Source organism: Strix aluco, chromosome 3 (assembly GCF_031877795.1).
Source record: "Strix aluco isolate bStrAlu1 chromosome 3, bStrAlu1.hap1, whole genome shotgun sequence".
NCBI lineage: Eukaryota > Metazoa > Chordata > Aves > Strigiformes > Strigidae > Strix > Strix aluco.
Window position 1 is genome coordinate 25,717,717 of NC_133933.1, and position 22,340 is coordinate 25,740,056.

The window sequence follows — 22,340 nt, forward strand, 5'->3', positions numbered from 1 at the left end:
TATACGGTTGGACTTGGAGGGTTTTTTTTCTTTCAAGAAATGACTTGATGATGGAAGAGAAAATCACTAATTCATTAAATGAGCTGTTTAATTTTTCTTGTGAAAAAAATAAAAGCAAAGCATATTGGTAGTGGTTGGTCCAATATGTACGCTTAGATTGATCATTTTTAAAGGAAGACTGATGTTTTTAATACATGGTTTTTACTTCAAGACTGGCCTGGTTCCTGCTTCTCTGGAAGGCTGTAGGAACTCTTCCGTCAACATCACCGGGTTGTGGATTGCCAGGGTCCACACACAACTTGGAGAAAATTTCAGGGTGAGCCTGACATGTAGGTACAGAGGCAGGTGTTTAAATAGGGAAAAAGGCATAAGGGTTCCCATTTGTGTTACTGTGAGGATGTTATTCAACAAATAGACAAACACAAGTTGCTCTGCGTACTCAAGAGACATTCTGGAAAGACTCTTTCTCAGCTTAATTTTATAACAAAACATCATGGCTTGTTCTTGAGCTGTTTTCCTCTCACAGCAGGTCTAAGTACAGGATTCTCCTCTTCCCCACCTGGTGCTGTGGCAGAGATCCCTGCTTTCCTGCACAGGTTGTGCAGTCCTGCACAAAGCCATGAACCTGCACCATGGCTCCAGTTTAAAAACCTGTATAACTCAGGATTGCTGATGAGCCTTTACTCATTTTCAGTGACATAAGATGAGCAGAAGCAGTCCTTCTCATGCAAGTGGGTGCAGATGGGGAAAGGGGTTCTGAGTGCCCATGCAGGCACCCACTGAGCTCCATGTGGAGGTTTCCTGGATGGATGGATGGATGGATGGATGGATGGATGGATGGATGGATGGATGGAATGACTTGCTAGTTGGACTCTAAATTGTGATAACGTAATATCTACAGCCACAAATTTTAAGGTCAAGAAGCGGGATTATTTCTACATCACTTTCTGGCTAACACTGTACTGCCACAGACACACTTAAATGAATCCAATGATTTCTTATTCACCAGATCAGAATGGGAGTAACATTAAAGCTCCTTTATACAGTTCTGGCAAGGCAAAAGCACTTAGAGACACGCAAATTTTGATACACTCACTGTGTAGCTTCTTAGGGCTGTCTGAGTAGAATGAGGAGTCTTTTGTGTAAATGAGTAGGGTATGAGCGTTGATCTTGTGCCTGTCATTCTACTACCACACACATCAAAAATAATAATTCACAAACATTTTATGCTTCAGCTTTTCACTGAGCCAGAACTTGCCAGAAGTACTCAGTACTTTCACCGTTAGCTCTGCATTAGCTGCCATACTGATTTTAGAAGGCTCAGGGGAAAAACTAAAGCATCTATAAAGGCATTCTAATTTTTAACATAAGCTTGGGCTTTGATTGTAAAATGTATCTTATTTGGTCATCTTGGTTTTTAAACTTCATACCATTCCCTAAATTCATCACTTGCCGCAGCTGCTTAGCACTTAGCACCTGTACATTTACCCCTGAGAGACTCCAGATTGAACCAGAAGATTTTATTGGCATTGAGACTAATGGCTAAACTTTCAAGATTTCTTTTTCAAATAAATACGCTTTTTTCCACATTATACTTTCAGCAAGCCGAAATAGTTAGAGGTTGCTTATGAGAAACCCGCCATAAGGCCCTTTAACGTGGGGATCTAAAGAGAAACAGATTGAATTCCCTTTACAGAGTGAGAGTTTTTAAAGAACAAACATTTAATGAGTATCTCATTTCTGCATTAAATACTGAGGGTCTTTTAAGCACAGGTTTCAACTGATCTTAATGAAGAAAAGGGGTTCCGCTGTATTTCATGCTATGTTGTGAAAAAGTGGGAAATTGAATTTGTCTCTGTGATTAATTTTTATTTTTGAGGGCATTTGAATTTTATGTTTTTCCTGTCTGAATGCATTATTTTATAAACCTTCTTATCCTTGGTAGTCTGGGACTGTTTAGATCCCCTTTTCTCACATACATAGATATTCTGCTTATGCTTGATAATGTATGGTAGAGTGTCTGGTAGAGCCCTTTGTTATTAGTAAAGCAAAAGCCAATAGGAACAGAGTGGCAGAGGTAAGTTTGAAACACTGCCCCTTCCAAATGTTAGGAGCAACTGGAGCATCAATCTGAAGCAAAAGCTCTGTGGAGCTGATCTGGATGAGGAGCTGGATCCCAAATGCCATATAGGATGAACCATGGTTGGACACCTGGCCTCCAAGGCTGCCTTCATCCTTCTTGACTCTCTGTCTTGGCAGTTCACAGAAGAAGGACGGAGGAAGAAATGTGGTGGAGGTTTCCCTGGCTCTCTGAACGTGAACAAGGGCAGCCTAAATCTCACAGCCGAATGGCTGAAGTCTGGCAGTATGGGACCTGCCAGTACTTGAGTCTTCCTAGTGTTCAGCACCTGCCAGCATCAAGGCAATTGCACATTTATTTGGGGTGGGACTCTAAACTAGAACCAAGGAGCCTAAACATGTTACAGATGGACTTCCACAAGGACAACTATACAGGGTAGATATTTTCCAGCTAATCAAAATCCTCCTCACAGGAAAAATCGCATGTCAGGAATAAACAAAACCAGAGCTAATAACTCCTCAGGCTTCTGGGTAATATGCAGGTATGGTTTAGTATCCATCTAGTTTTAAACAGCTGCACATTATCCATAATGTAAGCAATGGCAATAATTTTCACCCATTATGTGAAGCTTGTATTTGATTTGCCCAGATCTGCTCAAACCTGTTGTATATCGGTAACAGTGTTCAGTGAGTTTCCTGCTCTTGTTTGCCTAAAATCTTACATAAGATAAAGACTAAATGCCTAAAGCTATATATATTACCTTTCACATGTTACTATATGCAGCTAGAATAAATGGTAATTTCTCCATAATGCAAATGTTTTATCTACTATGTTTTATGATTTACAGCCTTTCTTCCCCGTGGTTTCCATATTTTTCACCTGTATATACCTTTTGTTGCAGAGAATGGTACTTGTGAAATATTGAGGTATTTATTGTTTATCTTATTAGCTCCTTCTTGCCTTTGAGCCAGAACAATAAAGAGTTCTAACATTTTTAATCAATATTCAGAGATCGCTGGATGACTTCATCATGTAGTATGAATTCACCATGAATCACTGCAACTGAAGGGAGCACAAGGAAAGAGGAAACTATTATTAGGCAATATGTTATCAGATAAACTGTAATGATTTCCAAGATCTCTTCAGAGAAAATTTTGCATGAACAGTACTTTCCTCTCAATTACGATAAGTGTTTCATTTTTTTTGTGATCACACTGTAACCCATTGTTACAATTTTCTATGGAAAATATTTGTAGTTTTTATTCCTGGTATAGATGAAAATTTGCTCTCTCAGATTTCCTTCAAGGATAAAAGCAACTCTCTCTGTCTTGATGTGACTGTGAGATGAGGTTCTATTCCAAATTCACCCCGTTTCAGAATTCTAGGCATGTTTGTGCAATATAATTATATTTGAGTTTCCTTCTCACCTTTCAGAATTTCTGCCATGCTCCAGCAGAAATACCTTAACTGTCCTTTTCACAGAAAACCAGACACATTTTGGCTTCTTCTATGCATAGATAGTGCCTAGCATACTTTTTGAAAGTAAGTGCAGGTTAGAGACGTGTGTGTAAGATTAGATAACAAGATTTACTGCCTCCCCAGGGGAATCAATTGAAGAATGTTCCATAACAAGTGCATTAGTCATCATTAGCCCCACCTCAATTTCAGCAGCAATTATTGCTTCTTTTCTTGAGTCTTTGTGCTTTCCTAATTGACATGCACGTTGAAAGGCCTTGCAATAACATTGAATTCTTTGCAGGATGGTTAATTTACTGATATTGCATATCCTATATTCAGAATCCTTTAATAGATTTTTCTCAACTGCTGCACATGTGGGAACTCATCTGGAAATATTTTTAACCCTTCCTCAAGGGTTGACTATTCACTCATGACTGCTGTAAGGAGATTTCTGTGAAACAAGGAAAAGCACTTTTTCTGGTGCAGTGCAAGGGAAAAATCCAGTGGGTTGTGTGGCAGCTCAGAGAGAGGCAGGTTTTGTGGGATATAAGGGCCCACTAGGAAGATGCCTTCGATCCTTACTGAACTGAATGCATCTTCTTGCATACTGAGAAACAAAAATCCTGTCATTAGATCAGGGAAGATATGAAGAATTTTACAAGGCTGGTTTTTTGTGATGTTTTTTTCTTTTTAAGATCAGTACAGATGAGGTTTGATGCCAGTGAAGCCAGGCAGATGTACATCAGTGCAAAACTGATGCAAATGGAGTTCAACAGAAATGTTTTCCTCCTGAGGCACCCTTGTTCCTCATGGAATTAGCCAATACTTTTAGAGAGAAATCTGCTGTCACTATGCATGGAGAAAGAAAGCAAAAGACAGCTGCCAAAAGCTGTGAAATCCTATCCCACACTTCCCCATACTCTGCTTCTAAAAGATCTCTTAAAGACACTGTTTTAGGAGAAACAGCAAACATTCACTTTTTTTTTTTTTTCTTTCTGTCTGTGACAACAAATTTTCCAGGGCAAGACCTGAATCCTCTTTGACCTCTTCCATCTCCAAATTCCACATTTCAGTGGTGTTTTGAATTTTGGGTCTGAATATTTTTATCTCCCCCACCCTGGAATCCCCTTTTTAAAGCAGACCTAGCATTTGTTTCCATCTTTAATCAGTAGAAATGAGAGTTTAAATCTTTATTTTGGGCTTCTAGCTATTCTCTCTCATCTCCTCTCTACTTTTTGGAGACCATAGATTGTCTGTGTCTGCAAGTGACTGCGTTGCAGGTACCTCTCTCTCTGTTGGCTTTGAATTTTAAAATGATATCCTAAGTACTAAAGTACTCAAAGGCCTTCTAGAAGGTAGTGATTCAAGGTCAAGCTTCTTTGGATCAGGACACTGACTTAAGCAAAGGATTCATGTGTGTCACATGAAGAATACACTGTAAATTGTGGCAAGAGATATTTCTCTTATGGGAAGGCTTTGTGAGTCACAGTTACGTGTGAGTTAATGTCTTGGTGCAAACTCTCAGCCTGTACCTGCAGTGCTGGCAGGCTGTCGGGATCCTCAGTATTACAGCCCGGTATTAAACAGCATCTGTGTGCTATTGCCAGGCTAACACCTTAATTCATCCATTCGTCTGGTTTGATGCTCGAAGTGTCACCTTGCCAATGCTTTTCTGCCATTATCCTCTAGGAATCCGTAGGAAATACCCTCATGTCCTATTCGTTCAGTCATCTGCCTTTTCTGTTTTGATTTATTGCCCTACTTCCCCTTGACTTTCTGGGTGTGTTTTGGCAAAGGTGTTTTCCTTGCTCATTTCTTCTCATCCCTCTTGCTGCCTCGGACTGGGAAGCCTGCAGAGTGGAGGGCCTGGGATGCAGCAGGTCCTGCCTCAGTGCCAGCTCATGCACGTGTCACCCTCTGAACGCTACTACCACACAAATAGATACTGCTTTGTTGACACAGATTTTTAAAAAAGCATTTGACAGAGCATCTTAACTCCAAATGTGACTGGACAGCCACTTCACTGCCTTGCCTTCATGCAAACCCTGCTGACTGTGAAGCAGAATGGCTCCAGTGCCTCTAAACCAAAGCAAAGCTTCGCAGCTCTACTTGCTCCTTCCCAAAACAAAACCAGGAACAGTTTGGACCAACTCAGGCATTGAAGCAGCCACTCTGGACTCTGGAGCACAACTTTGACTACAGGCAGTTATCTGAAGGAGAGGTTTATCATACAGAAGTCTTGGCATTGCATTCTTTGTAGTCAATAAATCAGGTTTGTGATTAGAAAACTTTGAACCACTCCAAGCAGAAAAAATAGAAGCTGTTGTTTGCAGATATTTTAGTTTAATCAAAGTTGTTGATGGAATGAACGTTGCTTGACTTGCTCTGTGTAGGGTTTTTTGGTGGTTTTACCCTTGCAGGGCAGGCTGTTTCATCTTCTCCTGGTGGCAGTCTTTGCTAGGACAGAGTAGCACCCTTCTCCCTTTGGCTCCCTTTGAATTATTGGGCCATTCATAGTAAGAAAAGCTAAGGAAAGGGTGTGTCATAATCTCTGTGAAATGAGTGCTGCCTCTATTTTGCAGTCTTTGGCAATCTACCAAAGGGAGGCTAATTATTGCTGCTGCTTTTTTTTTTTTAATCTCTCATATTGAGGTGATGAGCAACACCCGCCAAAAGCTGAGGTAACTTGAATATTGCTATGGTACACAAACTGGGATATACCTCTTGCATGCAGCAAGACTTTGTAGACACAATGCGTTTTCATTGTTGTTTTCTAGAATACATAAATAGACTTTCAGGCTGCAGTAAACCCTTGTGATTATCTAGCCTGACCTTTTTTATTACAAAAGCCATAGATTTCATACAGTCATTCTGGCCTTTAGCCCAACAAATTGTTGTCAAAGTAGGGCATATCTCTTCAGAAATGCATTTGCTCTTCAGTTAGAGACTCCAGCAAACAGAGAATTTACCACAGCCCATAGTAATCCATTCCAAGTGACTTATTCACAGTGTTATAATCTCAGAGTTTATCTCCCAGTGAAACATTTGCTGACTCCCAAATTCCAACCACTGGATCTTCCACTTTCAACTGCTGAAGGAGGGACTCTCATATTAGCTCTCTTCTTTACAGAGAAGAGTCTTAGGGGCAAGACAGCAAGCTATCTCTTAACTTTTTCTTTCCTGTGCCCCATATATTGACTTCTTTGAGGTTCTCATAGTAAAGGTAGGTTTAAATTGTTGTGACCATACTGCAGATGGATATGGCCATGTCAGACTTTCAGCCTGGTAGTCTGGATGGGACATAGCCCATAATACACTGTGTATGGGCCTGTAAAGCTGGGAAATACATGGCCTGGGCTCAGTTCCATGTCTCCATGGGACAGCAGGTTTGCAAGAAGTGCCTTTACTGAAAGGGGAGATACAACCTCATTCTGGTGACTCTTTTGAACCCTCTCTGTATTGTCAGGGGGTTTTGTAAAGGATGAGCACTTTAGCTCTCTGCTGTGGGCAGGCAGGACTGAAGATGGACTGTGGCAATCCCCACCCATACCAGCTTACAAGTGCACTTCTGCTGCTGCGGTAAATCAGGGAGCAGCGGTGTTGGGAGGGTGGCTTCCTCTTCTAAATGAAGGGGCTGAGAGGGAAGGCATCCCTGCAGCAACTTTGCCATGCTTTTCTGGTGTGAAAGCAAGGGGTGAATGCAGAGGACGTCTCTTGAGTAGCCATGTCCTCGCCTCAACTTCTCTGTGGGGAGCAGGATAAAAGGTAGGACCTTTTTGCCTAGGAGCTGACTAGTGGACTGGCTGCTCTTTGAAACATAGCAGTGATGAGGCACAGCATGGGTCAGGAGAGAATCAGATTTGTGCGATGAGAAGGGAAGAAGGAAATCAAGTGGCTTGTGTATCCCAGAAAGTGGGTGCAGAATGTGGAGCCAGGGAACAGCGTGGGAGACTAGGAAGATGAGGGCTGTAGGTCTTGGAGAAAGGAATTACTAATGGTGAAGAAGAAAAAGCATAGGGAAGGAAGGGGAGGGAAAGCCTATGCGATTGCTGAGACCACCCTGAGGTTCATCAGGTGGTGCTGCAGCCCTTGGAGGCTCTGCAGGGAGGCAGGGGGTGGGAGCTGCCCCTGCTCCTTTGCAGTGGCAGTGGGGGCTGAGCTGCGCTGGCTGGAGGCAGCTGAGGGGTGGCAGGACTCAGCACCACCGCGTGTGCTGGCCGGTCTCTGCGCATCTGCCCCACGCCTTAGCAGAATGGGGGTTTCAGCCTCCCTGTTGCATTTTCCTTTAATTGAAAGGCTACCTACCACCATGTCCTGCATAAACAATGCCATGTTACCAGAAAAATATCCTTTCATATGGGTTTTTCCCTCCCAGCTAAGCTGCCATGTGTGTTTGATGCACTAGTAAGCAGGTCTCTTCCCAGAAGCAGCTGCATTTTGGGGATGGGTGAAGTGGTTTTGGTACAGGGCCTAGCCTTCCTAGAGTATGAAAGCTTGCTTTCTGCATGGGCTATCAGCTAGCTGCAGTGTGCGTAAAGGCACGCTCACTATTCCTCTTGCTGTCTCACTTTGACATTAAGCACAGATAGACTCTGCTTTAAGGACTTACAGAGAGCTGTTAGCTGATCTGGCATTTTCAATTCCTCCTGAGCGCCAAGAACCCTGTCCCAAGTTGCTTAAGATAACCAGATGTTTAAGTGACCTAAACACTTTTATAAGTGGTACTGTAGTTTGTTCAGAGCTGCGCCACGTTCTGGGTGTCCTTTATTCTGCTTTGGCTCATTTCCCCAGAGATTTCCCCCAAACTTCAAAAAAAGATCTGGACCATTTTGAAATTTAAGTTTTTTTCCTTAGCCTAATAAATGGAAGGCTGATTGACCAATTTGATTGACGGTAATTTATTTTCCAGTCGGCACTTCTAGCTCTTTTGTATGCGCCTCAACAGCATGCTCTTCTTGATAAAATGTTTTGGGCAAAGCTAAATAGGAAGGGAGAAAGAGGGAGGGAGGGAAGGCGCTTGCAAAGTGCTGGAAGGTTTGAAGGAATTCCTCTGTGGGGAAAAACAACAAAGGAAGGTACCAGGAAACCAAGTATTAATTTCCCGCACCACCATTAGCCTGACACCTGTTAGCCCTGACCATTACCCAGAGCTGAGGGGGAAAAGGCTAATCTCTACCACATTTATATCAACAAACTCGAACAAAAAAGCTGCCTAATTATCCCATTGAACCTGTGTCAGCTTTAAGGCCGGCTTGGTTTCCCAGGCTGGCTGCCTGCCAGGACCAGCAAGCTGGGGTTCATAAGCTGCATGCTAATGACAACGTCCTTTCATTCCAGCAGCGGCATAATTGCCAAAAGCAGTTTACAGGCTCATTATTTTTATGGTCATATTTCAGATGACGAAGTCAAAGGTCAGCCCAGGGTTTACTTGGCGATGCATTGGAAATAGTTTGTTTAGCAGAGATTGCATCTCAGTGATAATGGTGGGGCACCTAAAATAGCTCTCTGTTTTTCCTGGGCTGTAAGGGGAGGATGACTGAGGAAGGAAGCAAAAATGACGAAGATGGACTGAGTATGGCTAAATGTTTAGTGGCTCTGCTATGCCTATTTTGCTTCTGCAGCTGGCGTTGGTGTGCTTCTCAGTAGTCAGCCTGGCTTGGTGATATGACATCCAAAGCCACAGGATTCATTTGCTTACAGTAGAGAAGATTTGAAGTCCAGGTCTCACAGTTGACATAAGAGTTAAATTCATAGATTTAAATTTAAATCAAAGTTAAATTAATAGATTTGGTCCAAAGATTAATTTCCTCCAAGCATTTATCTGAAAGGAGTGAGAGGAATGGTTGTTGCAGTGTTCTAGCTTCCTTCATCACAGGAGCTTGATATTTTGATTTGACTTTGCCTGTATCCAAAACTCAGAGATGTTTTGGATTCTTTACTCCCACTAGGTCAATGATGACACCTGATTTCAGTGGCAGAGATCAGGTTTGGACCAGAGCTTTCCTGCAGTGGCACTAACTGCTCGGGTCAATTTTCTTCATTCAAACCAAAATTAACTGTCTCCTTTGGCCATCCTTGCACTGGCAATAAATCACACTTACCAAGTAATTTATTTTTTTTTTAAATAAGCTCCCAGCTGTAGTTCAGGTCTTTAGTTTTTTGGCCAGTGAGAAAAGTTGACAGTGCCAGCTTTAGGGAGAAGTGGTAAGGAAAAAAGGCAAGTCAGCCCTCAGTTTGTCTCCAAATGCCTTTGGAGCAGTGCACAAGGTCTGAATTAAGGGCATGCTTAGTTTTCTGGCCATTTGTGCCAGGACTTACTTGCTAAACTATGTTTTGTGCAAGCAAGAAACCCAAGCAGACCATCTCCCATGCTATGGAGGGCATGTCCTGGGGCAGCTGGGACGAAGGGCGTGTGATGCCCACGGTGCTCCCAGACCACAGGCAGCCACTGTGAATTGCTGTTGGAGAATAGGGAGAACCAACATATTTGCACGATACTAAAACCTACAGGTTTAATACATGTATGTGTGCGTGCATGCATACAATAAAAGTGAATCCTTTAAATGTTATGTTCGTACACCAGCCTGAATGAGTATCAAGAGCCTGGGTTTTGCCATAATATTCTTTGGCTGCAGGGGCTGACTACTTAGATGTATATTCACATGTAAAGCAGTAAGAATACAATTAACAGAGACACACAGAGAAAATCACTGTCAGTTGGCATTAGTTTGATGATTAATATGAATTTTTTTTTTTTTTAACTTGCTTTCTCCCCATCCGTGCTGGAGATGTGTCATCCTAGCCTCTGGGAGAAGGAAAGTAAGATCGACATGTTTTTCTGCTTCTGTGGTTTCTATGGCTGTCAGTCTGGCACCAGTACACAATTCCCAAAGAACATCACACTGCCACTGTCTGGGTGGGTATATAAAGGGAAAGGAAGTGAACGCAGAGGGAAGGAGCTAAGCTGAGTGTACAAATATAACACCATAAGGAAAAACAGGCATCCTTTTCCTTACCGCCCATCCTTCTATCCTTTAGTATGGCGATTTCCACATGGACCAAATGACTGCTACGCAGCAAGCTCTCATACAGAAACTTCAGAATGAAAGTTGTGCAAAATAGCTTGTACTTCAAATGCAGAAACCCCCGTATCTGCCAGAAATTGGAATCCAAATGTTGTCACTTGTCTAAGAGAGAAATCACATATTCAAACACAAGTATGCGATGTGAAAGTTAAAGCAAGGGCACAGAAGAAATATTTCTAAAATACTTCTCCCAGCTTCACTGTGTATATTAAAAAAGCAAACGAAAACAGCATCTCTCTTTAAACTACGGTTGAATTATATTTACTATAGTAAAACTACAGGAGCTTGGTGCATTATATAATAATAAAAAAAATGCCAGTTTATTAAGTCAAATAGTAAAACTATAGTCAGTCTCCACTCTAACACAGTAATGTGGCAAACCATGCTGACTGTGGCTTTATAGTTTCTTTAGCATCTGCAGTTAGTTACAGCAGTTTTACTATCTACATTTCAATATAGTCTTCTGATTAAAACTCCTCATAGTTTTTTTATTAGATTTTTTGTCTACATATGTTTGATTTACCAAGACATTGTGAAATAGAGAAAGTTGCTTTGAAAGTTCCCTTGATGTCTTGAGTGGTTGGTAAAATACAGAAATAGGAATAGGACAATGGGAGGAAGTGAAAATCTTCTTGAACCTCCACCATAGCATGTATAATTGTGGGGGCAGTTTATCCATGGTAGATACTATGCTTATAGTAGAAATCAGTTTTCTTCAGAGGCAGCTGGGTCTGGTCACTGTGAGACAAAGGAGCCAGACTAGCCTTGGCTGGGGCCAGCTGGCTAATTCTCATATTTTGGTGTCACAACCCACATGGTCCTGCAAGTGTCATAAGAAACTATGGAGCAATTCTGTTGGGGTTAATGGCTAGAAACCTCTACTGACTTCGCTGTCAGGACAGTTGACTTATGTTTGAGCTGAACATGATATTCTGGCTCAAAAACTGGAGGCATGGGTTAACTGGGGAGGTAAGGGGCCAAAAATATCTAGATATTTTAGATCCTCTGGCTACAGAATAGGAGACTCTAGTGAGGATCACTCATCTCTTTCAAAGTCAGTATGTGGACCTCAGTGCTGCACTGTCTGTATTTCAGGTAAGGCCTTGAAAAGTGGGAGCCAGTGGACATTAGGAACCTATTACTGTGCTTCTTAATAAATTGTGATTTTCCTGCCTTTCATCAGTTTCCCTTCTCTTGGTTGCTGCCTAGCTGTCCTCATCCATCAACATATTTAGTGTTCCTGTTAAAGTGTCCCACACCAAAGTAGCTCTTCTCTGCTTCAAAAAAAAAGCCTTGGCTTCAGAGAATCAAGTGGAAAATATCCTGTTGATATCAATCATTAGGGAAAGAAGTGAGACAAATATCAGCTTGTAAAGATGTTGCCTGTGAAGTGGCCCTAACAGTGAAGCTGCCTGAGGTTCATGGAAGTTGCCATGGTTGGAGGATGCAGAAGGGACTGCACAACAGTCTCACACGGAGTCATATCTTAGGGGTGGGGGTTATCACACAGGGATACCACCCAACTTCCATTTATTTCACTTCCCACGGGACAGCCCAAAATCTCAGAAGGAAAAATCAGTTATCTTTCTCCTTCACTTCCAGAGACCCTTCCTGACTGTGTGTAGCTAAGGGCAGATGCAGGCATGCCAAGTTTACAGCCTTCTGCTTGATCCATACAGAGTGCACCCACTCCTCACTGCCTAGCAGGAAACAGCAATTATGGGGCCCTCCTGTGTTTTATATTTCCCTCTTTTTTCTCACTGATGTTCCCCCAAGATGGCTGGAAGGTGCTGAGACACCTTCAGTGTCTGTCAGCCCTCCACTGATGGACACCGCAAGTGATGCAGGGAGCTGTTTTGAGGAGCAGGGTATGGGCAACAAATTTCAACAGACACAAGAATCTGAAAGCCATCCACCTGAAGGAGGGGGTAACAGCCAAACCGAAAACTTTCAGGATGCTCTGGCTCTAAGAGGCTATCAATCCAGCATTATCAGAAACAGTTTAGATACGCACTTGTTTCAAATCATAGAGAGCCATTCCAGGGACCTCTGTGCCTTTCTCTGTTACCTTTTCTCTGCGGACCTTCTGGTTTTGGCAAAAATAATAAACAAGCTTTTTTATGGGTCATGCTATAGCTTTAGAAAAGTCAAGATGTGTTTTCTAGCACCAGTGTCACGTGGCAATTGTGAGGGATCAAAAATTTTTCCCTTGTTCTGTGTCAGAACAACATAGATGAAGGAGAAAATCTCATTTATATCCTTTCTTTCTGCCTCACTGCAAAGCTTCCGACCCCCAGTCAGTCCTCCCATCTGCATTGCTGCTTCAGGCTTGAAAAAAACAGTATGTGGTGCTTTTGGTCTACTTCTAACAAAAACAGACACAGAGTGCCAGTGGAGGTCCTGTCACATGTTTTCTGCAGATAAACAGAAAGAGACATTAGGGCAATGTAGGATGCTTTCGTTTACCTGCAGTACAAGCGCTGATAAGATACCTTTTTTAAAATTATTTCTCCTATATTTTACCTAAATATTAAAAAAAAAACACCTCATTTTTTTATTTAAGCAGCTGGTTTTTTTCATTCTTATGTGAAAGAACATTAATCATGCAGCTGTATTCAGGTCAAACATTTTCTAGTTTTGGACCTATTTTGTGTTATTGCAGTACAGATTTTAGTTGTGCCATATGTCAGACCTGAATGCAAATAATGAAAATACAGGGAATTCTAAGTTCAAGAAACCAACCCCATGCTAGGCCAGCTCAGAGTGAAGATTAAGCCCACTCACAGACATAAGCACAAAAACCAGTCTGGTTGCTCTTAGACATCAACTGAATTTTGGGGTGGGGTTGGGGGGGTTTTTTGGGGGGATGGCGGTGGTTTTTTCTGGTCCTTGAGTCATTTCACTGACAGGCAAACTCACAGTGGAAATCTTCTCTGGGTCATCTAGTAAAATTTCATTAAACCAGGCTCTTACAAGATTTCCTATAGGCTGACAGTTTCCCAAGAGCTTCTCTTCAAGTTATGGTGGGTTTTTTTGGAAGATAGTAAACACCTTAAACTAAACTTTCCACAGACGGAGAATCTGATTTACTGTATAGAGGGTTTAAACAGGCTAAGGGGTGACTAAAACTCATCTTGGTGCTCCAGATAATAAGGATAATATAAGAAAACCTTGCTGCAAGATTTTACTTGATGTGCTACATGTCCCTCTTCCTCTCCATCTTTGAGGAATGTTTACAAGTGTCTCATGTAAAAGCCAAGTCCCAAAGCTTATCTGCAACTGAATCTTTTGTTTGCAACTGCTTTAAAATGGAGGGGGAGTCCTGTGCATTGACACCAGTAAAACCATTACATAAACAAACCTTTATTTCCTACATTTCCTTAAGACTTCAGATCCTGCCTTATTTTTTTCTTCCTCCTAATGCTCCACTCATTAACAGGTTCATTTGATTCTTTCCTTGGGAATTCACCAGAGTTTGCCCTCAATCTCAGGGCAAATAGTTTATAAGTGACCTGCCGGATGGTGTTCGTTAACTGCTTCAGTCCCAACGGGACACTGATATACCCTTAATTAGGATGTGAAGGGAAAAACCTCCAAGTGCTCCAAGATGACTTGAAAAAGTTAGCTGAAAAAACCTAGCTGTTCATCTTCCAAGGTTCAAGGCAAAAGTGGAAAGGGAACAGGAAAAAAATCCCACATCAGGAGTGAAAAGGAAAAGCAGAAACATTAGGACGACAGTTACGCATTCTGTCACATTTTTTCTGTTGACCGTTTATTTTTTTGTATGCTATAATATAAATGAAGAGTTGAACTCTCCTAAGAATTATACTAGGGCACAGTGTGAAAGCACTTTCAGGTCTTTTTTTTCCCCTTCAGGTACAGATACCTGATATAGGTGCAGAGCAGCAATGCTCCTTGCCTCGTGGAAAGTACTTGTTTATTCAGACTGGTCCTCTTGAAAGAAAAAAGCCATGAGGTGCCTTACACAATCAACAGGGTACCAGCCTGCTGAACCAGCTGTAGTTTGGCGATGCACAAGGGTTCAAGCCCTGACACCCCTTTCCTGTGAAAGGCTGGAGAATTGGGGTGGGAGAATTTGACTTTGGAGCCATAGCTTTAAGAAAATGAGCCCATTTGGCCAGCCGCTGGGAATGTGCTTACCTTTAAACACCTTGGCAAGTCCTGCACCCTCACAGAAGCACTTTCCTAAAGTGTGTCTGTTGTTCCAGCCATCAGTGATATTATGTGTCTCTCTCGCACTTGTTACATTTGGTTGAGATTTAACACACTACTGTATATTAATAATCCTGTAATGTAATAACATCAAGGTTATTCCCCGTAACACAGAACAGATGGTGGCACCCTGGAAAATGGTGCTTTATCAAGCAGTTCTGTGAGGAATTGATTTTTCTTCTTATCCTTTTTTCTTCTTGGGAAATTTTCTTCGCTTTCCAGTACTTTTTGAAGAGTGTGATCTGATTGATTAAGGTCCTGTTTATGTATTTTCCATTTTTCAGCCCTCCGTGGAAGGAGAGATGGGTGGGGATCCTCTCTCTCACCCACTCCCGATTACTGGGCTGCAGACCCACGGTCCCTCCTGCCCCTTGCTCCAGCCAGGGGATTTGCAGACACCCATTTCAGAGACTCCAGCCAACAGCAGTACGATGCAAGGCACTGCACTGCTCAGCCTTGCAAGACAGGGGCGTTTGGGGCTTATACAAGAGCCAAACAGATCTGACAAATATATTTGCCTGGGACTATGGATTGCCAAAGATGCCCGCAAAATGGGATGAAGTACAGTTTCAAGGACCTCTCTACAAGGTTTCTTAAGGTCCTCGGTGCTTGTGGTGGGGGTGTCCCCCCAGCTAGTGCTACATGAACAGCTCAGGAAGCAGAGTAGTCCTGTGGGCACAGGTCTCTCTGGAGTCTATTTCTTGATGTCTTTGTTATTGTTCTGCAGATAATGTTGCTTTTCTCTTGGCATCTGAAATATCTCAGGGTCTCTAGCCTGCCCAGCATGGCTTTAGCACACCTTTAAGCGACCATATTCTGCCCAAGCTCCACTTAAGTGACCCTGAAGTCCTTCTGCAGACCTGAGCCACACTGAGCTCAACCATGAAAGTCTGCTAAGCAGGGATAATGGGTGCGTTTGAGCTTCACCTGTTCAATTCTCACCAGCACTAAGCTTTGCAGATGTAATCCTAAAATATTAACACTGGGCTGTGGGGAATCATCTTTTATTTAGGGCTCTTCCTGGGTTTCTTAAACATTAATTTACCTTCCTAGCTACCCTTGTAGCCAGCACACTTCTAAAGGCTTGTCCTGATTACTTGTGTGCTTTACAAGCATGTCACAGACCTGACTGCATGCTATGTGTTAGTTTTGGGGATAACTTAACATATTTGATATGCTTGCTCTCTATTTTCACTATCACAAGTTTTCCAGAGAGGAAGTAGCCCACCCTATAACCTCTGCACCTTCAACCTCTCCAGTTATTACTAATGGTCCTCATTCTCCTTCGCCTTCCTCTACTTGAGCCTGGTCTTCCTGGATGGGAATGACCTCCCCTCCACCCCCACCTCTTTTATTATTTCCAAGACATGCTATGCATGAAACTGCAAACACCTGGCAGACATTCCATGGAGCGATCTGTAGTGCGTCTCCTGCACTGCACAGGCATCTGAGCTGAACCTCGTTTTAGGGTTCCCAGAGGTCCTCTCAATCAATAATCCATGTATTTTTATGAGAGCTAGATTATGGGGATTTGCAAAGGGGGTGATTAAGTAATGCTTCAAAGAACAGTTACTACTAACACCTGCAGCATTAATAGGGATCTATTAATAGAAAGTGCACAATTTAGTAATAATCCCTTATTCATAGAAATGCCCCTTGATTTATGCTCTTCAAAACAGACAATACTTTCCATATATCCAACTGGATTTAGATAGATGTGACTTCAACATCTGGCTGAGTGATGACATTTCAACTATGCAGACGTCATGCAGGGGGCCCAGAACAGTTAGCTAGAAAAGGGATAATAATCATGCTCCTTACATTGCTCACCACCTGCACGTTCATGCTGTGTGGAAATGGTTTCCTGTGCTGATCTATCTCAGGTGGTTATCTGCAGGTGCCCCAGCGAGACAGTCTGAGCATTGTCAATCACTGTCCGGGCACTGGGGAAACCAGTATTAACTCTTTTGCTGGTGTGATGAGGTTAGACACAGACTGAATGTCTGGGATGCAGCCTATCCTACCACAGTCCTGAACATGTGGGCTGATGGGTTTCCCCCCCAAAAAAGACTTTGAACTTAAGATAGGATGCATATAGAGATCTTTTTTTTAGGACAAGAAAAGAGCATCACACAAGTGAGTGCAAGCTCTCTGAAAGGCAGATCTCTGAAACTAATAATAACAACTTACACTTAGCCAGTACCTCTGCCTAGCTCTGTGCTGCCATCTGAAACACACAGAGCCATTGGAGGGTTGAATTCATCCATTGCTCTTGTGCTATACTGGGTTTTGTCTCTGTTGCTTATTTTCCTCATACTGGTGAATTGGAGATTGTGTAAAGCTCTTCCTCTCAATAATTTTGCTCTTTGTTAAGGTGACTCTGATCTGCTAGATTGCTCTGTGTTGCACAAGTAAAATGGGACCAGAAAACAGATTCATATAGATGGCCTGCAACTTCTCTGAAAGCAAAATATTAGTACTGCAAACAAATAACTGGGATAGATTCAGCCCAGCTGAGTCCAAAATGTCTGTCACCTTCCATAAGCAAAGTGCTCTAGGTTCCAATGCGTTTTGACATTGGGACTCTTCTCCTAGCTCCAGAAATAGTCTCTCCCACTCCTGTTTGGCCTTGCACTTTTCAGTTCAGTAGGCTTACTCTGGATTTATGCCATCATCCCTGAGAGCAGACTAGATACTCAGCAGCCCCCGGACAGCTTAATTAAGGGCTGGAACTCAGCATAAATCCATGCAAACTCTTTATTGTTTGCTTTTGTTTTGCTTTCAAGGCAGAGATCATGACGACAGGTCACTCCTGGATACTCTATAAATTATCTGACGGATGAAAGTAATTTTTCAATGACATGTAGCTGTTACTCCAAACCAAACTTTGATATACTTCTGGGTAAAGTCTGTTGGGAATGTCCAGGCATTTCCAAATCCTGTCGGTTTTCTTGTCTGTTTGAGTGGGAAGCAGTTTTGTTTTGTTTTGTGACGTTCCCCATTCCAGTGTACTGCACAGGTCCTGCCTCCATAAGGCACCCCTCCAGTATTGCCTTTCTCCACCTTCAGCACTCTCAGAAACATTGAATTTAGCCTGGCTGTGTCTAAATGCAGTCAGTGTCAGGGATAGATGAAGGTTCACACTGATTCATGTTGGACCCAAAATACTTCTTCTGTCACTAATTAAAAGCCCTACTTTTTTTCAGTGCCACCATGAGTGGTCCCTGTCACCAGAGACTCTGTCCACATACAAAGGCAGAGCTTTGCTGGGGGCATATGGACCCAATGTCCAGATCTCAACCATCAAAAAAGAGAAATTATACTATTGTGAAAATGAGGGCATGATTTGGGGACTGAAATGAAAATAAGTTAGCCTGGATATATCTGTCATGCTTTTCAGCTGGAGATATTTAATCAAAAAGTGACTTTGTAATGATGATGCAGTCAAGTTTAAACATAGGTAAAATGGACTTCCTTGTTTCTCATCACCTACTTTGGCCACAAAGTGAGGAAGCTTATTCACTTCTTCTTGCCCCATACCTCACAGCACTGCACACTTAGACATCTAATGCTATTAGTGGGAGGCCACTCTACCCTTTATTCCACCATGATTAGTGATTTTGAACAGGAGAGACAACAAAACTGTCCTGTTTATTAGTAAGAACTTTCTAACAAATATCGTAGTACATAAAATAGTGGTATGAGCGACTCTTGGAAAAGATCTTTCTTCTGCACACAGAAAGCTCAAGCATACTTAGACTACTTCTGTCATTTAACCCATCACTTCCCGAGTAGGATATATCTCAGAATCTATAGAGAGGCCATAATGTGCAAGGAGACCCAGAATGGATTAAGTTAGCATGAAATGTATGTAGTCACGAGATCAAGACCCTATAACATGCAAGAAATATGCAACGAATAATATACAATACACTATACTTCTTCAATACACATCCTGCTTTATTTTCCAAAGAGGAGAGAATTTTAGAGTAAGGAAAAGCTATCCATGCCCTCTGGAATGCAGAACGCAGGCTAATAATTTATATCCTCATCAAGCAGAATTTGCTGGTGGCTGCTGAGATGGCTTTTTCGGTGAGGTTTCTTAAATATGGGTTGTCTTTCTGTTCCTGCTAGATTGTGCTCTTAGCAAGTCACTTGCTGGTACTTTAAGAACTTCTGTTATGGGGCTGCAGAGCCGCAGAAATTCTACTTTTACAAATCAGGTAAATCATAAGGAATTTTTGTTGGTTTGTGGTTTTTGAAATCCTTTAATGGTTCTACTTTTTTTTTTTAAATGACTTGTGTCCAGACTTCGCATTCCCTGCAGGTCATGAGACACACACTGTGTTTAGCAGTGATGCCTGCTGGAAGAGTTTCCGTCTGCTGCTTGTCATTATAAGTGATGTGCTGCTAGGCAGAAAGCTACAATTTGGCTGGTTGGTGTTTGTCACTGCCTTCGAGAGGAAACCTCTTATCTAGAAGCTAGGGGGAGAGCTTTCCAAATTCACTGTCTTACGCAAGCCAACTACAGCTTATCACTCCCCATGTGTCTTGCTCTGTCTGTGGACCCCATCCATTTCAGGCTCTGAGCTCTTCTTTCATGGAAACAATTAAAAAAATCTCTTTTTTACTGAAAAGGAAAAAAAAAAAAATCTGTCTTTTGGTGTGGCAAAGAGGGAGCTATCTTTTGCACTCTGCTTCTTAGTAGACCTGTCAGGTTCTAAAAGACTGAGAAATTACTGTTAGGAAAACCTTAGGATAAATAAGATGGTAATTTCCCCTGCAATCTCCTACCCTTCCTTTAGGTGGGACAGAAATGTAGCTACACTAAGTAAAAATGCTCAAGATGGATGAGTCTTGGGTGCAGAGATTTTAACATATCTATTTTTAAACAAGACCCCTCTGGAAAGTGGCAGTGGGTTCTCCAGGGGTACAGCCGGCATCATGCAGGTGGGAGGGAGATCTGCAGCCAGAAGAACACTCCACAGACAGCCATGCCCCCAAGGCAGTAGGTGGGAGAACAGCAAAGACAGCAGTCAAGGTCCCTGCATAAGGGAAAGCTGCTCTGTCCTGCACATGAGTAATCGATTCTCCTTACCTGAGCCCAACCCTCACCCCCCCAAAACACACATAAATGAAGAGGAAACAGGATCCAGCCCTCCCAAGGGCAGCAAGCATCCTTGTAAAACAGGGTCTTTATGGGATGAAGGAAAAGAAAGTTGTAGGGGCTCCATCTGTGCAATAAAATATTTAAATATACTCTGGGACCAAATCAATAACTATTCATTTAAACCAGGCTTGCTGCTGTTTTCGTTTATATTAATATTACCCAGTATTAGAAAGACCAAAAGAGTAATCCAGCCAGCTTGTCTGGCCTTCTACCCATTGGTCAGCCATTGACCATCAAGGCAATTCTAAACCTCCTACCCCACCAGTTCATGCCTCAGTTTACCTGCCCACAGACAGGACAGAAACCTCATCAAACTGAGAATCAGTGACTGTGCAAAAGGGCTTTGGATAGTTGGATATCGTGCATTGGAAGGACACTGGAAAAGGACTTTAAAATGTTGAGTCAGCAGAGGTATGGTTATTAAGGCAAGCTGAAGATCTGCTCTTTTTGGTCAATACATCAATTACATTACATCCATTTACACTGAATTTTCACCTTGTCTTTACTGTCATTAATAGATCAGAGCCTTCTCTGCTGTAAAGAAGCACAGCTCTGTTAGCTTTTTTGTATCAATTGAAGATCCTGACAGAGTAAATGAGAACAAGTCCCAGCCTCCTGTAGGATGAAGGCAAAAGTTATATTACAAATTATAGATTGCTCCAAGGGAAATGTGTCCATTTCAGGAAGCCTCCTGTCAGCTTGGAAGCCACCATTACTAGCTAGGGACGCGTTTCCAGGAAAATATCTCTCGTTATATCTGTTTATGTCTTGAAGACTCCTGAATGTACTTGATTTTGTTCACTTTCTCAAAGCGCAAGTGCAGCCTTTCCACTTATAACAGCCATTTTCTTCTTGTACCTGCTTTGTTTTAAAACTTGGCTTTTCTGGGAGACAAGTTAGAAGGTCAAATGACATGGTATTTCCTATAATTCAAAGTTTGAATGGGAGTTGACATATTCTTCAGTGGTTACTGCAGGAGAACCAGCATTCACAGCTCAAGTCACACGTATTTACAGCACCAAAGAAGTGCTGTGCTCACTGTTCAGCATCTTTTTGCATGATTTTGACCTCTCAAAAATTCATCCTAAATTCAGTTTTTTAATCTGCTTAATAACTGCTTCAAGAGCCAGATGACTTAGATTACATGGACATCACCCAGCAAGAGGTTCCATTTTACGATCTTTGCAATGCAAGATGTTGCTGCAGAGCTCAGGACAAGAGAAGGGTCCAAACTACAACATTCAACTTTGAATTTCAAATATCCTGAAGGCTGAGGGGATTCAGTTCTGGGATTGTATTCATCTCCTTCTCTGTTCAGATCTACTAAAAAATTTTAGGCTCCTTTTTCTGGTGCTGTAGTCTTTTAATGAAACATCAAGGACTCCAAGGAATGAGGACTGATATTACTCTGTACACGTGGTTTCCAAGAACATCATAACATGAGGAGGTCTTTTCTGTTAAGGAGCACAGGTTGCCTGAACTAAAGATATTCTGCCAGTTGTTACTGGTGTGTAGTCTGCACAACACAAAAGGGGATTCTCATCACTGAGCCATGATACACGCTCCTGCCAGCAGCTCCTCTTCCTCTTCACCCTATTCTTTTGATTGAAGTCAAGGCTTCTAAGTCTCATGTTTTTTCATGTATGCATACATATCCTTCTATTTGCAATTCTGTCTGGAATACGTCAGTCTTAGAACTGTTATGCCAGATACGGGTGAGATAAATGCAGTCATCGTAAAGTTATACCAGATTTCTGCCAGCTCTCAGGGTGCAGGTGAGCATGTGAATGCCTCAGCTGGACCCTGAAGTTAAAGTAAGAAAATGTTTATTAGTTTCATTCTCACTTTTTATCTGAAGAAGCATTTTCTAAATTAAAAGAGTTATATTGCTAAGCTCTTTAGAGTATAAAATAGACTTGGACAACAGAACCTGGTAATACTGCATGTTTATAAATTTACTCAACCATGTTCTGAGCCATGTCCCTTCTAAGTTAAAAAAAAAAAAAAAAAAGTTATGCAGTCACTTACTAACCCCTAATGCATTTTAATATTAAGCAACCCAACCTATTTCTTTGGCTGCTGCTGTATAAAATGAGATCACTGTTGGCTGCAGATGCATACTAGAGTAGGACTGTTGAAGAGTGTCTGCTGATAATAAGGATATCTATTCACAGCTGATAATACTAGTTAGCACTTCTGTAGCACTTTTGTGCATACTCTCAAATCACTTCTCATGCAAGTAATACTTTTCAATCCCCTCACCATACCACAGAGATCTGAAAGAAATCTTATTCAAGTCACCCATATAATAGGC